General features: G+C 38.4%; 1 long non-coding RNA gene across 2 annotated transcripts; it reads right to left on the bottom strand.

Annotated features, from left to right (window-relative positions):
- Positions 1 to 14491: 14491 nt before the first annotated feature.
- On the bottom strand, positions 14492 to 17155 carry LOC124383285. Of its 2 annotated transcripts, XR_006925247.1 has the most exons (4): positions 17013 to 17155; positions 15110 to 15356; positions 14784 to 14811; positions 14492 to 14690 (listed from the first exon to the last, which is right to left on the bottom strand). It is a non-coding gene; the product is annotated as an uncharacterized LOC124383285 (long non-coding RNA). The 2 variants fall into 2 exon arrangements; XR_006925248.1 differs by having other exon boundaries at positions 14492 to 14811; positions 17013 to 17153.
- Positions 17156 to 17682: the final 527 nt, after the last annotated feature.

Below are 17682 nucleotides of genomic sequence, written 5' to 3'. Positions count from 1 at the left end.
CTTTTTCATATTCTCTTTCTGAAATGACCAGAAGGTTTACTGACCTCTATGCTTCCTTAGATTTATTTCTCAATAATAATAATAATAATAATAATAATAATAATAATAATAATTCAGGAATCTCAAGTCTCACACATTCACCTTGAGACACACATTTTACCCGGTTCACACACACCACACCTTGTGTTTCTCACGCTGAGAAGTGAGGGAGAACTTGTTCGGAGGGAGATGTTGTATGAATGGATGAGACGCAGACAGACAGAGAGAAGTTTCTATGTCGAGTTCATCGCTGTCTCGAGCGCTATAGAGTTAAATGCCGCCTAGCAGCCAATCAGAAATCCGGATTTGTTGTTTCCGGGTAAATTCCGTGATCCCGCTGCGAGCACGTTCGTTACTAGGCAACATGGAAGCTGAAAGAGAAAGAGATTTTGTTGATGATTTCATTTTAAAATCTACTGCATTCATACTCTTTTCAGCCATGTTTAGAATATAAAGCAGACATGTGGACATTAAGGTGTGACAGATGTGATCAGACTTATAAAAAGTAAAAGTCATCAGAACAAAGACACTTCCTTCAGTCACCAAGTAACATGACACAGCTTTAGACTTCAGCTTCTGTTATTGCAATAACATTCTTAATCATTCTTATTAAAGTTCTTAACATTGTAGGTTATATTATTAATAATAATAATAATAAAAACACTTATGTAGCATGGAATCCTTATGAATTAGTGCTTGAATGAAGCATTTCTGTTGCAGACATGGAGAGCTGTGGTGTTGTACATGTACATTGAGCTCTGCTCTTCAGTTCACTCATTTGGGGACAAATTTCTTTGATATTTTTGATACATTTGTATATTTGAAATATATTAAACAATTGATTTTAATTGGATGAATTTGTCTGCATTTGATCAGATTCACAAGTTGCTATCATTTCTATTTGTGCTGGTCAATTCTGAACAATAGGTCAAAGTGAAAGCATAAACTTTAGAGAATCGGGCGGTGCAGAGGGGCCGCTGCTACAAATAAAACTTCAGAGCTCTGTGCATATAGTGTGTGTGTGTGTGTGTGTGTGTGTGTGTGTGTGTGTGTGTATAAACCAGATCAAACCATGTGATTTCATTGTTCTGCCAGTAGATGAGATACCAAGTGTTAGATGTGCTGCTCATTTGCAGGTTTTAGAGACAGAGACGGTGTAACAGCATGGACACTGCATCTGGTTCGTCAACTGAGACCGTAAACACGGTGTGGGTCGCGTTCGTGGACAACATTCCAGTTGTCGGGGCGATAAAGGAGGTAGTGGAGTTGGCGTTGGCTCTGAGATACGGGAATACAGAGTTGATCATAAAGAAGGAGAAAGCCTTTAATAACCATGTGAAAAATGAGTTTAATAAGAAATACAATAAGGAAAAGTATGTGCCGGTGAGTAATATTTATGAATCATATGCCCAAAAACTAACAGATTAAGCAATTTATGATTTTCAATGTTCTCAAGCTATCGTCTGGGTATATAACCAAGACCCCTGCAGTCTCTAATGTTAATGTTGTCCTCTATTATGAGACTGATAGAACCGGAAATGGATTATTTTCACACAGCTGTATGGTTTATCATGTGTCCTTCTTTATATAATGTGTAAATATAATGTAAATATCAGGTAGAATTATTGCTTGTCCTGGTCATTATTGTCTGTTTCTGGCAACATGATTTTTTTCTTTTTCCTTTTAAAAGCCGACTGAACCAATGCCAGGTGTAGTAGGTGTGTGTTATTCCTGCTCTTCTTCTCACAAATATTACTGAAATGCATTGAATAAAATCATAGTATGGAAATATTTTTGCTTTTTTCCACAGAGATCAGAAAAGAAGATCTCCTTGAATATGTGAGGAAAATGAAAGGTTCCAAACAGGCACTGCAGCAGACCCCTCCAGAGTGATGGTCAAGCTTTACTGATGAGTTTTATGAAGTTCATTATCCATCACACAGGATGAAATTTCAGTGTAAACTCCTGAAATTCACCAGAAGCGCTAAATAAACACATACAGAAATGTACACGTGAACGTCTTATCCTTATTACTTTAACACCAACATACACAGTGTTTAACACTAAATCATTATAAACAGTAGATGAACACAGTCTACCTTATGACTTCTTTATGCCTTTTTTGTCCACTGTGTGTGAGTCTGTACTCATCATATCATCATAAAAGTATAGATACCTTCCTGCAAAACTCCCTTCATTAAAAGTGAAAAGTCACCAATTTCAATATGAATTTAGGAAAAGTCTTCAAGTATCTGATTTGAACAGTTCTTGAGTATTTGACTCGTATTGTACATAGACTCAAAAAAATTATTTGTTGGCCTTACTTAACTTTTTTATGTCAACAGGCTCCACGTAACTCAGTGAGGCTGCATTTAAGTAACAATATTTATTTCAGTAAACTTTATTTAATTACATAAAGTTAATGTAATGTTGTTTAGTTAAATCAACGTAATATATTAAAACTAAATCAAGAATGTTAAGTTCATTTATTTTTACTTATTACAAAAAATACTAAAACTATAAGCAATTACAAAATAATACAAAACAAATAATAATACAAAAGTCTTATTTTCTAATATTTCCCTCTTGAAACTGAAAAAAAAAAGCTAACAATGCATCAGTTATACAATGCAAAACCAACATTAAAAGGAATGAACATGGTCGGTACACTGTAATAAAATAAAAAGTTGAGTTAAGTTAAAGAATTTAGTAAATTTGCTGCAAAGCGATTTTGAGTTACTCAACTTCCGTGGTTAAAGTTACGCCAAATCATTGTAGAAAGTGGATTGAAACTGCTAGATTAATTTAGGTATAACTTCCTCAGTAAGTTCATCTAACCTTCCTCAGTAGGTACATCTAACTAGTCATCATGAGTTTGTTTAAAGTTATAAAGGGGGTTGAGTGAACTTTAAAAAAAACGAGTAGGGAGAACTACAGACCTGAAGTTCAGCAAACTCAAAAAAGCTTTGAAGCAAATCTACTAAATTTTTTAAGTTGGTTCAACTTAAATTACTTCTTTTAATTTACAGCTTTAAATCTTTCAATTCAATTCAATTCATTTTAATTTGTATTGCGCTTTTAACAATGAACATTTTCTCAAAGCAGCTTTACACAGATAATGTGGTGATTAAAAGTGAAGATGTTCTTTATAAGTAAGTTTGTCTCTGATGAAGTAGACGGTGGCGACTGTGGTGAAGGAAAAACTCCTCGAGACGGCATAAGGAAGAAACCTTGAGAGGAAACAGACTCAAGAGGAACCCATCCTCATCTGGGTTGCACCGAATGTCCATTTATAGCAGATATACGATGTTGCGGGGTTCAGTGATGATGATCAGAAGTGAAATGTAGTCCCGAGTCAGTGTAGCAGACTGTTGACATTAACTACAGTCCAATCCATCCTCAAAGCTCCCGTTCTTACTCCGGAATTTCATGGAACCACACAAGGCGTTGATGAGAAACAGTCCCAAGCTGCACAGAGTTTCCTCCAGTCGAAGAGAACACTATCCAGAGGCAGGCCTGGACGAAGTGGGAAGATCCACGGAGGGGAGAGGGGCAGGAACAGTGGTCACTGGAACCTCAGGAGCATGTTTAACTCGACAGAGAGAGAGAGAAAAGAGAGAGAGAGAAGAGAGCGAGAGAAGAGGGTGACAGGAAGAGATGGATATGGATTATTAAGTGTCTTTATTTTGTTGTATGAAAGTTAATGTCACTGTGCAGTTTGGACTCTGGCAAGACTCGCTATGACAGCATAACTAAAAGGGAGAACCAGAAGGTAACACAGAAATGAGGGATCTCTGGGATAAGAGACGACCCACCACACCACCGTCAGCAAACCTGAGTGAACGTGTGAAAGTGAGGGGACGACAACATACAAATATCCCAGTTCACCAAACACTCTATATCCATGTTCCCTCCAGATCTGCACCTTTACCTAAGAAAAAATCTACTGATAAAAGACTCGACTAAATAAATACGTTTTCAACCTCGACTTGAACACTGAGACTGTGTCTGAGTCCCGAACATTGATTGGAAGGTTGTTCCATAACTGTGGGGCTTTAGAAGAGAAAGATCTGCCCCCTGCTGTAGTCTTCATTATTTGAGGAACCAACAGATAGCCTGCACCTTTTGATCTAAGTAGGCGTGGAGGATTATACTGGTGCGAGACCGTTAAGTGCTTTATACGTCAGTAGTAGTATTTTATAATCAATGCGAGATTTGATTGGGAGCCAGTGTAGGCTGATTAAAACAGGGGTGATGTGCTCATATTTCCTAGATCTAGTGAGGACCCTTGCTGCTGCATTCTGGACTAACTGAAGCTTATTTATGCACTTACTCAAACACCCAGACAGTGAAGCGTTACAGTAGTCTAATCTAGAAGTAACAAAAGCATGAACTAGTTTTTCTGCATCCTGTAACGACATCATTTTTCTAATTTTAGCAATATTTCTAAGGTGAAAGAAGGCGATGATATTATTCACGTGATCCTCAAAGAAAAGACTAGGGTCAATAATAACACCAAGGTCTTTGGAAGCCGTTCACGCTGAAACAGAAACACCATCCAGAGATGCTACATAATTGGAAAGTTTGCTTCTAGCTGCATGTGGTCCTAGTAAAAGTTCTTCCATCTTATCTGAGTTGAGCAGAAGAAAGTTATCGAGCATCCACTGTCTAATGTCCTTTACACACTCCTCAACATTGTTAAGCTGATCTCTCTCATCTGGCTTTGCTGAAATATACAGCTGTGTATCATCAGCATAGCAATGGAAGCGAATACCATGTTTATGTATAATTTCACCCAGAGGCAGCATATATAAATAGAAAAGCAGTGGGCCTAAGACAGATCCTTGAGGAACACCAAACTTTACCTCAGAGAGTGTGGAGAACTCACCATTTACTTCAACAAACTCATATCGATCAGTCAAATAAGACCTGAGCCAAGAGAGAGCTGTTTCCTTTATTCCAACAACGTTCTCAACTCTAGCAAGCAGTATAGTGTGATCAATGGTGTCAAAAGCTGCACTAAGGTCGAGCAAAACAAGTAAACTTCTTCCACAAATTCCTGTATGGCATTCACATTAAAAATCAAACAAAGAAATTGCAAACCATACTGTAAACACAATAAAAAAGACAGAAACATTTTTTTTTAGAGAAAAATATTTATTTTACAATTTTGCCAAGCGACACATTTCCTGTCAACATGAACTGAAGTGGATTCAGATAGTTTTTACTCTAGTCATCAAAATAAAATAAATAATTCAAAATAAAATATATATAAAATTGTAATAAAATAAAAGTCAAGTCAAGTCAAGTTTATTTCTATAGCGCTTTTCACAACAGACATTGTCTCAAAGCAGCTTTACACAAATCAACAGTGAAGGTGAACAGTGTGCATTTATCCCTGATGAGCAGCCGTGGTGACTGTGGCAGGGAAAAACTCCCTTAGATGTAATAAGGAAGAAACCTTGAGAGGAACCAGACTCAGAAGTGGAACCCATCCTCATTTGGGTGACATCAAGAGTTTGATCATAAATCTTTCAACAATACAGAACACTGGAGAGTGAGAACTAACATGAGTACTGGAGTGTGTGATTATAAGTAATGTTCTTTTTACAGTCTTATACAGTCTTTATGGTTATAAAAGTAGGTGCTACTGAGCTCAACATTTGTGATCATCACAGATCCAGCATCAGCTTCTCCATGCCAGAGCCTTTAAACACTCCAGGAGGTCCAATGTCAAAACTCCACACATGTAGTGGGATCCAATTGGCACTGGTACGTCTCTAGATGGTTTGGGATGTTTGCGAGTTTGGCATCTACTGCTTTAAAGTCCATAATCTTCATGAGGTGGGACGTGACTGGAGCTGGCCAAACCTCAGGATGTCTCGGGATGGGGAGAGAAAGAGAAGCAGTGGAGAGGAATTAGCGTAGCTGCTGTTCATTATATTAACAGCACAAGTTGATAACATGCATGTGATCAGATGTTCTGGAGCACAAGGTTATGATGTGATGTGTGTTATGTGTAGGCTTTGCTAAAAAGATATGTTTTTAATCTACACTTAAACTGGGAGAATGTGTCTGAGCCACGAACACTGTCAGGAAGACTATTCCAGAGTTTAGGAGCTAAATGTAATAACATTATACAGCTCTTCCTGTCCTATACATGTAAAACAGTGGAGCTGTGGTGCTGTAGGCGAGATTGTGTCAGGAGATGATGTCAGAGGTTAAACTGCCACAATTGTTTTTCTAATGTTATCTATTTTTTTCACTAAAGAAATTCATAAAGTCCTCACTACTAAACTGTGATGGAACACAATTTTCAGATCCCTGATTTGTAGTAATGTAGCCTGGGATTGTAGTAAAAAGGAACCTGGGATTGTTTTTGTTGTTTTCTATGAGTTTGCTCAGGTGTTCAGTTCTAGCAGCTTTTAGCGCCTGTCTGTAGCTGAGCATACTGTCTTTATACACAATTCTAAATACCTCCAATTTAGTTTTCCTCCATTTTCTCTCCAGATTACTTCTCTTGAGGGCATGTGTATGACTATTATACCAAGGTGCAGGTGCTTGTTCTCGAACCTTTTTTAACCCTCTGGAGTCTGAGGGTGTTTTTGGCCCCTTGAGAGATTTTGACGTGCTCTTACATTTGGTTCTTTTTAGTTGCTTTTAAAATTTATTATTGACAAAAGACTTATTACACTGTATTCATCACAAACTGGGCTACCATAATATGTAAACAACTTATATGTGTTTGTTTGTATTTTTGACAAAATAAGGTTTATGCGTGGTTTTTGAAAAAGCAAAAAAAAAAAAAAACCTCACTGAAATAAGGCCACAAAACCGATAGTAAACATGTTTCCCCAAGACTTTTTGAGAACAGATCTTCTAATGTAGGTTTTTTATTTTTAATCATGTGAAAATCATCCTGCCTGCTCATTTACATTAAACAATACTTTGATTTAAAATTTAAAAAACACTTTTTACTTTGAAAGGCCATATGCGAAGAGGCGTCGACATGCTGTGACTGACAGCTTCGTAGACAATGGGTCGCATAATGAGCTGTGGATTACATAATGAGCTGTGGATCACTGAGTCAGGATCACAGTGAGAAGTACAGTACTACAACAAGAAATGTGTTTCCTTTGTGTTTATTAAAAATACACATTAGCAAGGACAGCATTAAAAAGGGAATTGTGTAACAATAAAACAATACAGTACAGTATGTATAAAAAAATAAAGAGTGCAACAAAAACTAACACAATACAGTACAGTAGGGTTCTGCAAATCCCAGCCTGTAGGGCTACAATACTATGCATTAAATAATAATAGTGTATCCATTTGAGGAATCGGCAACAACAAACAACTTGAACCCCCACTTAGTTGGCTTGGCTTTCATGTACTGTGTCCTCCCAGTGTTAGCTTTGCATGCTACCATCCTCTCACCCACGGCTAAATGTCTTCTAGGATGATAAATTGCTTTGCATGTCTTACGGATTGTGTCCATAAGCAGTTTCACTCTGAACAGACGGTCATGTTCAGATGTGCCCCTCTTTCTGTCATTTTCTTTGTCTGCATCTGGGTGACTCATGTGTACATTCCACAAAATGTTCCTGTGTCTGTCCCTTGACATAATTGTTGCTGGAAAGGGAACTGTGAAAATACTGCTCTGTCTCCAGTAGTCTATGATGGAGGGCAACTTTACCATTACCATGTAAAATAAGAGCCCAATGTAGCGATACATCTCACTCACGGTTACATCTCTCCATTTGTATTTGCGTCACTTGGCTATTGACTTGGCAGCTTGAGCATTTGTGTTGTGGCACAGAGTTGACACAACACTGTCAGGGGAAAAACATTTTATATAGACTACATGGAGAATGAGAGTCAGAAGACCTCAGTTGAGGTTCAGGTTCACGTGCGGGCAGGAATCTCAGAGTCTGTGGAACTGTGTCGTTATCTGTCTGATCCTTCCATGACATGGTGGACTGTGTGTGCTGCCGTTACCCTTTTTTGGAGCAGGTGCTTGATCACATCTGTTTATGAAACACACACACACACACATCACTAATTGTGTCATTGGTAAAGTTGTTTGCATATGTCATACAATGCAATAATGATTCAAACTAAATATATTTAAGGAAAATATAAAATATGTACTTACTCAGGATGATTCTCGGTCGAACTCAAAATGGAGCGACACCTGCGTGGCCTGGTGTGAGTTTCCAGTGAAGGCAGGGGTGATGCAGCCACACTCCTAAAAATAATCAAACAATATATTTTAGGATGATGAATAAACTTGAACAAAATATATTTGTTAGCATGCATTGTACAGCCTATAGGCCTATTTGTTGATGGGCAATAGGACAGATAAATGTTTGTTGATGGGCCATAGACCATAATGCATCTCAGACATTTACACCATCACCATTTACAGCTAAGCAAATAATATTGTCATTGATAAAGTTGTTTGCATGTGTCATACAATGCAATAATGATTCAAACTAAATATATTTTAGGAAAATATAAAATATGTACTTACTCAGGATGATTCTCGGTCGAACTCAAAATGGAGCGACACCTGCGTGGCCTGGTGTGAGTTTCCAGTGAAGGCAGGGGTGATGCAGCCACACTCCTAAAAATAATCAAACAATATATTTTTTCAGTATTTTTGATGAATATATATTTGATAAATATAGTATTCTTGAACAATATATATTTGTTAGCATGCATTGTACATATAGCATTTACACCTCAGCATTTGGGAACATCTCTGCTAGCTAACACTACATAACAGCCTTTCAGGATGATCAGTGACACCAACCAAAACTGAACTGAGGCTAAAATATAACTATATAACGTCAACAATATTTAGAGCATACAATCACAAACAGTTCATGTTACAAATCAGCAGATATTGGTGGATATTTGTTGTAACATTAAAAGGCAATGCTGACAAAAGCTAGGCAGAGATGTCTACAAACAATATGAGTTTATATGATCAGAATGTAAGACTAAATAACTTACTCATCATAGCAACTTGCTGGAAAGTCCTCGCTCTTCAAAATGCAAACGCTCCTCATCAGAATCGCAATCTTCTTCAGATGAAAAGGTAAATTCTCTGCCATTGTTTTATGCCACTGTCCGGGGGGGCGTGTGTGTGTGTGTGTGAGAGACTCAACGTGTGAACTGTTTTACCTGTGAATAGCGGGGGGGCGTGTCCGCTCGCAGCTCATTATCAGATAATGAGCTGCGGTGGAAAATCTGTGCCTCTACTTGGTTTTACATGATTTACATTCATTGAAAACATATGATTCTAAAACTACACACTTTAAGCTGTCTAAAGATATATTTTTTATTTCCGTGTGTCAGCTATTGGCCGAGTTTCAGCGCTTTTTGATGATGCGTTTCTAAACAAAGTTTACGCAGACAAAGGCGACAGATGGCGCACCCTGAATATTATATTCATTTAAAAAAAATACAACGTTTTGTTAATGTAGTGAGCATACACAAATAAAAGTAGACCCTTTACAGATTTAAATGATGTATTACTTTGACATTTTTGATCAAATATGACCGAGCAGTTTCAGCTCTTTTTGCTGGCATCTGAAAAAAAAGCATGTTTGGGCGCCGGCGGCAATTCAGACTCCAGAGGGTTAATAACTGCTAACTGACATGTTGTTGATTTAGCTTTGGTAATAACATTATACAGCTCTTCCTGTCCTATACATGTAAAACAGTGGAGCTGTGGTGCTGTAGGCGAGATTGTGTCAGGAGGTGATGTCAGAGGTTGAACTGCCACAGTTGTTTTTCTAATGTTATCTATTTTTTTCAGTGAAGAAATTCATAAAGTCCTCACTACTAAACTGTGATGGAACACAATTTTCAGATCCCTGATTTGTAGTTAGTTTAGCTACTGTAGTAAAAAGGAATCTGGGATTGTTTTTGTTGTTTTCTATGAGTTTGCTCAGGTGTTCAGTTCTAGCAGCTTTTAGCGGCTGTCTGTAGCTGAGCATACTGACTTTATACGCAATTCTAAATATCTCCAATTTAGTTTTCCTCCATTTTCTCTCCAGATTACAGGCTGTTCTCTTGAGGGCATGCGTATGACTATTATACCAAGGTGCAGGTGCTTGTTCTCTAACCTCTTTTAACCGGGTGGAGGCAACAGTGTCTAATGTTCTAGTGAGGATAAGGTCTATGTTGTTAGTTATTTCATCAAGATTATTAGCAGTTATGGGTTTAGTGTGAAATTGAGATAAATCAGGCAGGTTATTTATGAATCTGTCCTTAGTGGTTGGAACAATAGTCCTACCAGGTCGATAACGTGGTGAAACACGGCTAATCTGCTCTACCGGTAGTGTGTACAGTATGAGGTAATGGTCTGTGATGTCATCACTCTAAGGGTAAAATATCTATATCAGTGACGTCTGCTCCGTGGGATATTATTAAGTCTAGTGTGTGGTTAAAGCGATGAGTTGGTCTGGTGACGTTTTGTTTAACCCCAAAAGAGTTTAATAAGTCGACAAATGATAATCCTAGAGCATCGTTTACATCATCTACATGAATATTAAAATCTCCTACAAGCAGCACTTTATCAAAATTGATCAAGAGGTCTGATAGAAAACAAGCAAACTCTTGAAGAAAATCAGCGTAGGGCCCTGGGGGTCTGTACACGGTGACCAGAGCGAGTTTTCTATGCATGTCTGAAAGTACAACTTTAAGAACGAGCACTTCAAATGATTTAAAGCTGAATCCTAATCTCTGACTGGCATTAAGAGAGGCACTAGAAATGGTTCCTACCTAAATGGCTCCGTTTGCATCAGCCGGGGGTTCGTTCGTTCCGGCATGAAGAACAACCGCTCCGAAGTTCTCCTTCAGGATCGCGGGTACCTGCGCAGCGACATCGAGAACACGAGCACCAGGAAAACAGCGAGTGTGCACCTTACCTGTAGCTCCGGTAGCGCGGACATGCCGGACGATGGAATCTCCGAGAATCACAGTGTCACGATCCGTCTCGCGGAGAGGGACGAAGCGGTTCTCGGTCGAGATCTCGAAGGCCCGTAGTGGTGGCGGGGGAGACGTCTTCGTCCGGGGCTTGGCTTGTCTCTTCCGCCGCTGCCACATCCAGGGTCCGTGTTGCACCTTTGCCAGAGTTGTAGGTGTGCTGGGTCTGGGCAGAAAAACACGCGGAGTGGAGGTGCTGGGAGCGTTGGGTTCAACCCGGGAATTTACCTGGGACGAGTGCGCGTCCGCCCGGGATGTTTCCAGCGCTGCTTTCCGCTCTCGCAGCCGGGCATGCTTTTCATGCAGCTCGCAAATCTGTTTCTCCAAAACCTCCATCTCCAACGCCACCGTTTGCAAATCGAACGAGTCCTCACCTGTGCTCAAAGTCAGACACTCAGCCGGCATAGTGCTTATAATCACGAACAGAGTTAAGATGCAGAAATATGATAAAGTGAGAGACAATGAATATAGTGGTAGTCGAGTTTAACTGACTACAGGCACAAGTCAGGAAGACAGAAACAATTTAGGATTATTAAAAGAGAAAAACACAAACAAACAAATACAAACACGGAACTCGCGGCAAACAAGTCAAACACAGGAAGCTACGTCACCGGAAGAGTGTTTGGTGAACTGGGATATTTGTGTGCTGTCGTCCCCTCACTTTCACACGTTCACTCAGGTTTGTTGACGGTGGTGTGGTGGGTCGTCTCTTATCCCAGAGATCCCTCATTTCTGTGTTACCTTCTGGTTCTCCCTTTTAGTTATGCTGTCGTAGCGAGTCTTGCCGGAGTCCAAACTGCACAGTGACATTAACTTCCATACAACAAAATAAAGACACTTAATTATCCATATCCATCTCTTCCTGTCACCCTCTTCTCTCTCTCTCTCTCTCTCTCTCTCTCTCTCTCTGTCGAGTTAAACATGCTCCTGAGGTTTTAGTGACCACTGTTCCTGCCCCTCCTCCCTCCGTGGATCTTCCCACTTCGTCCAGGCCTGCCTCTGGATAGTGTTCTCTTCGACTGGAGGAAACTCTGTGCAGCTTGGGACGGTTTCTCATCAACGCCTTGTGTGGTTCCATGAAATTCCGGAGTAAGAACGGGAGCTTTGAGGATGGATTGGACTGTAGTTTCACTTTGTTATTGCACGGACTGTTTACACAAACCTTGCTCATTTGCACACTGCTGTTTTTTTTTTTTTTTTTTTATTGCTGCTCACCATAAACTTATCACCACTGTACATATACCCGTTCTCTGTTTATAGCTATAGCAATATTATGTTCACCGCTCACATCCTTCTGTAAATCTCTGTGTATAGTAATAGGCATCTGTATAGCATGTTCATAATACATATATATATTCATCTGTATATTATTGTTCATAGTACATATATATTCATCTGTAATTATATTTATAGTACATATATATATATACACTACTCTGTATATTGTGTTTTACATATATAACATATATTCATCTGTATACTACATTTATAGTACATATTCATCTTTAAATTACTGTTTATAGTCTTATTTTATTTAACTATGTAAATTCATGTTAAATCTATATATCCTGCACTTGCTGTTATTGCACTCTGGTTAGACCCAAACTGCATTTCGTTGCCTTGTACTTGTACATGTGTAATGACAATAAAGTTGAATCTAATCTAATCTAATCTAGTTGATGTCAACAGTCTGCTACACTGACTCAGGACTACATTTCACTTCTGATCATCATCACTGAACCCCGCAACATCGTATACCTGCTATAAATGGACATTCGGTGCAACCCAGATGAGGATGGGTTCCTCTTGAGTCTGTTTCCTCTCAAGGTTTCTTCCTTATGCCGTCTCGAGGAGTTTTTCCTTCACCACAGTCGCCACCGGCTACTTCATCAGAGACAAACTTACTTATAAAGAACATCTTCACTTTTAATCACCACATTATCTGTGTAAAGCTGCTTTGAGACAATGTTCATTGTTAAAAGCGCAATACAAATTAAAATGAATTAAAATTGAATTGAAAGATTTAAAGCTGTAAATTAAAAGAAGTAAATTAAGTTGAACAAACTTAAAAAATTTAGTTGATTTGCTGTAAAGCTTTTTTGAGTTTGCTGAACTTCAGGTCTGTAGTTCTCCCTACTCGTTTTTTTTAAAGTTCACTCAACCCCCTTTATAACTTTAAACAAACTCATGATGACTAGTTAGATGTACCTACTGAGGAAGGTTAGATGAACTTACTGAGGAAGTTATACCTAAATTAATTTAGCAGTTTCAATCCACTTTCTACAATGATTTGGCGTAACTTTAACCACGGAAGTTGAGTAACTCAAAATCGCTTTGCAGCAAATTTACTAAATTCTTTAACTTAACTCAACTTTTTATTTTATTACAGTGTACCGACCATGTTCATTCCTTTTAATTTTGGTTTTGCATTGTATTACTGTCAGCGAGCTACCTGCTCCTTCTCCTGTGCGGGCCACGCCCACTCGTAGCTCATCCCCAGCATACTAGGCACACACACCTGAACCTCGTTTATCACTCAATCACCTAACCCATATAAGCCCCTCACCTCCACTCACACCTTGTCAGTTATTGTTCATGGTTCTGCTGCCCGTCACACGCTTTCCCGTGGACTGTTCAGTACCGCGCTTCTTCCAAGCGCACCGTGGATCTATACACCGACTACTAGTTTGTTGTGTTTCATGCACCGTGGACCGCGCCGCCACTGCACCCCCCGGATTATTCACCCTTTTCGGCGAGTGTGTTTGGTTATTGCCCTGTGTCTCAAATAAACTGTCATTTGCTTTCACTTCGGCTTTGCCTCCAGATTCCTCGCATAACAATTACTAATGCATTGTTAGCTTTTTTTTTTAGTTTCAAGAGGGAAATATTAGAAAATAAGACTTTTGTATTATTATTTGTTTTGTATTATTTTGTAAATGCTTATAGTTTTAGTATTTTTTGTAATAAGTAAAAAGAAATGAACTTAACATTCTTGATTTAGTTTTAATATATTACGTTGATTTAACTAAACAACATTACATTAACTTTATGTAATTAAATAAAGTTTACTGAAATAAATATTGTTACTTAAATGCAGCCTCACTGAGTTACGTGGAGCCTGTTGACATAAAAAAGTTAAGTAAGGCCAACAAATAATTTTTTTGAGTCTATGTACAATACGAGTCAAATACTCAAGAACTGTTCAAATCAGATACTTGAAGACTTTTCCTAAATTCATATTGAAATTGGTGACTTTTCACTTTTAATGAAGGGAGTTTTGCAGGAAGGTATCTATACTTTTATGATGATATGATGAGTACAGACTCACACACAGTGGACAAAAAAGGCATAAAGAAGTCATAAGGTAGACTGTGTTCATCTACTGTTTATAATGATTTAGTGTTAAACACTGTGTATGTTGGTGTTAAAGTAATAAGGATAAGACGTTCACGTGTACATTTCTGTATGTGTTTATTTAGCGCTTCTGGTGAATTTCAGGAGTTTACACTGAAATTTCATCCTGTGTGATGGATAATGAACTTCATAAAACTCATCAGTAAAGCTTGACCATCACTCTGGAGGGGTCTGCTGCAGTGCCTGTTTGGAACCTTTCATTTTCCTCACATATTCCCGAAGATCTTCTTTTCTGATCTCTGTGGAAAAAAAGCAAAAATATTTCCATACTATGATTTTATTCAATGCATTTCAGTAATATTTGTGAGAAGAAGAGCAGGAATAACACACACCTACTACACCTGGCATTGGTTCAGTCGGCTTTTAAAAGGAAAAAGAAAAAAATCATGTTGCCAGAAACAGACAATAATGACCAGGACAAGCAATAATTATACCTGATATTTACATTATATTTACACATTATATAAAGAAGGACACATGATAAACCATACAGCTGTGTGAAAATAATCCATTTCCGGTTCTATGAGTCTCATAATAGAGGACAACATTGACATTAGAGACTGCAGGGGTCTTGGTTATATACCCAGACGATAGCTTGAGAACACTGAAAATCATAAATTGTTTAATCTGATGTCTATGATTCATAAATATTACTCACCGGCACATACTTTTCCCTATTGTATTTCTTATTTATCTCATTGTTTAGATGGTTTTTAACAGCTTTCTCCTTCTATTTGATCAACTCTGTATCCCCGTATCTCAGAGCCAACGCCAACTCCACTACCTCCTTTATCGCCCCGACAACTGGAATGTTGTCCACGAACACGACCCACACCGTGTTTACGGTCTCAGTTGACGAACCAGATGCAGTGTCCATGCTGTTACACCGTCTCTGTCTCTAAAACCTGCAAATGAGCAGCACATCTAACACTTGGTATCTCATCTACTGGCAGAACAATGAAATCACATGGTTTGATCTGGTTTATACACACACACACACACACACACACACACACACACACACACACACACTATATGCACAGAGCTCTGAAGTTTTATTTGTAGCAGCGGCCCCTCTGCACCGCCCGATTCTCTAAAGTTTATGCTTTCACTTTGACCTATTGTTCAGAATTGACCAGCACAAATAGAAATGATAGCAACTTGTGAATCTGATCAAATGCAGACAAATTCATCCAATTAAAATCAATTGTTTAATATATTTCAAATATACAAATGTATCAAAAATATCAAAGAAATTTGTCCCCAAATGAGTGAACTGAAGAGCAGAGCTCAATGTACATGTACAACACCACAGCTCTCCATGTCTGCAACAGAAATGCTTCATTCAAGCACTAATTCATAAGGATTCCATGCTACATAAGTGTTTTTATTATTATTATTAATAATATAACCTACAATGTTAAGAACTTTAATAAGAATGATTAAGAATGTTATTGCAATAACAGAAGCTGAAGTCTAAAGCTGTGTCATGTTACTTGGTGACTGAAGGAAGTGTCTTTGTTCTGATGACTTTTACTTTTTATAAGTCTGATCACATCTGTCACACCTTAATGTCCACATGTCTGCTTTATATTCTAAACATGGCTGAAAAGAGTATGAATGCAGTAGATTTTAAAATGAAATCATCAACAAAATCTCTTTCTTTCAGCTTCCATGTTGCCTAGTAACGAACGTGCTCGCAGCGGATCACGGAATTTACCCGGAAACAACAAATCCGGATTTCTGATTGGCTGCTAGGCGGCATTTAACTCTATAGCGCTCGAGACAGCGATGAACTCGACATAGAAACTTCTCTCTGTCTGTCTGCGTCTCATCCATTCATACAACATCTCCCTCCGAACAAGTTCTCCCTCACTTCTCAGTGTGAGAAACACAAGGTGTGGTGTGTGTGAACCGGGTAAAATGTGTGTCTCAAGGTGAAGGTGTGAGACTTGAGATTCCTGAATTATTATTATTATTATTATTATTATTATTATTATTATTATTGAGAAACAAATCTATGGAAGCATAGAGGTCAGTAAATCTTCTGGTCATTTCAGAAAGAGAATATGAAAAAGGTCTGTATTTTCATTTTTGTAAAACTCCAGAAGCAAACCAATGTAACGGAGCGTTTTGAAAAGGGGGAAGTTTCCTAAATACTTTTCTCTAAGAATATAATAGAAACGGAAGCAGAATCCCGTGAAACAAACAGTCCGACTTTTGATTGTACTTCATGTTATGAACAGCATCACTGTGCGCATGTGCGATAATAAATCTCTCTCTTGCTTACGGCAAGTCCCGAGGGACAAAAGAAAACTATAAACAACCATAAAATGAACACAGCGCCCTCTTGAGCTATCACACACAATTACACCCAAAAACTCTTTTACACTACTAAAGAACAAGTGATTTTCCTGTTGAAACAGAGAAAACAGGAAATGACGATTTTAATTGATGACACAGAAAGTTGACTTTTTATGTAATCAGGGGAACACGCCAAAATGAGGAACAAGATACTAAAGCTGGAAGATCAAAACAGGTTAGTCAGTATGGAACCTCACCTTAATATGATGTTAGAATGGGGAAAATATGAATATCAGACTTCTTGTCAGACTATCAGACTATCTCAGACTATCTCAGACTATCTCTTGGTTTTTCAGCAAGAAATGCAAGATTTTGTGCTGAATGCTACTGTATATAGACAGTATAAGCTCCGCCCACTTCTGACCTGAAACCACTGTGACGTAATAGAATGAAGACTACTTTTCTAAGTTTAGAAACATGTTGTCTGTATCTGATGCAGAGAAGCTCGTCTATGCGTTCATGACCTCCAGAATGGACTACTGTAATGCATTTCTAGGTGGATGTCCTGCATCATTAATAAACAAGCTTCAGTTCAGTTTAGAAATAAACTTGACTTGACTTGTTTTGGTCCCTTTGAGATAAAACAGGGAAGAGTCACCCTAAAACACTACGGGGTTATCTTTACTTGTCTTGCCATTAGAGCTGTTCACATTGAAATGACTGCATCATTAGATACAGATTCATTTATTCATGCATTAAGACGCTTCATTGCACGACGTGGACAAGTGGCTGAAATACGCTCAGATAATGGGACAAATTTTGTCGGAGCTGAACGTGAATTACGAGACGCAATACAAAATTGGAACCGAAATCAACTCAATGACGTTCTTCTTCAAAGGAAGATTAAATGAACTTTCAATCCACCTA

Source organism: Silurus meridionalis, chromosome 3, assembly GCF_014805685.1.
Source record: "Silurus meridionalis isolate SWU-2019-XX chromosome 3, ASM1480568v1, whole genome shotgun sequence".
Taxonomy (NCBI): domain Eukaryota; kingdom Metazoa; phylum Chordata; class Actinopteri; order Siluriformes; family Siluridae; genus Silurus; species Silurus meridionalis.
Note: the sequence above shows the minus strand (reverse complement) of the source record. Positions and strands in the feature narration are given on the sequence as shown.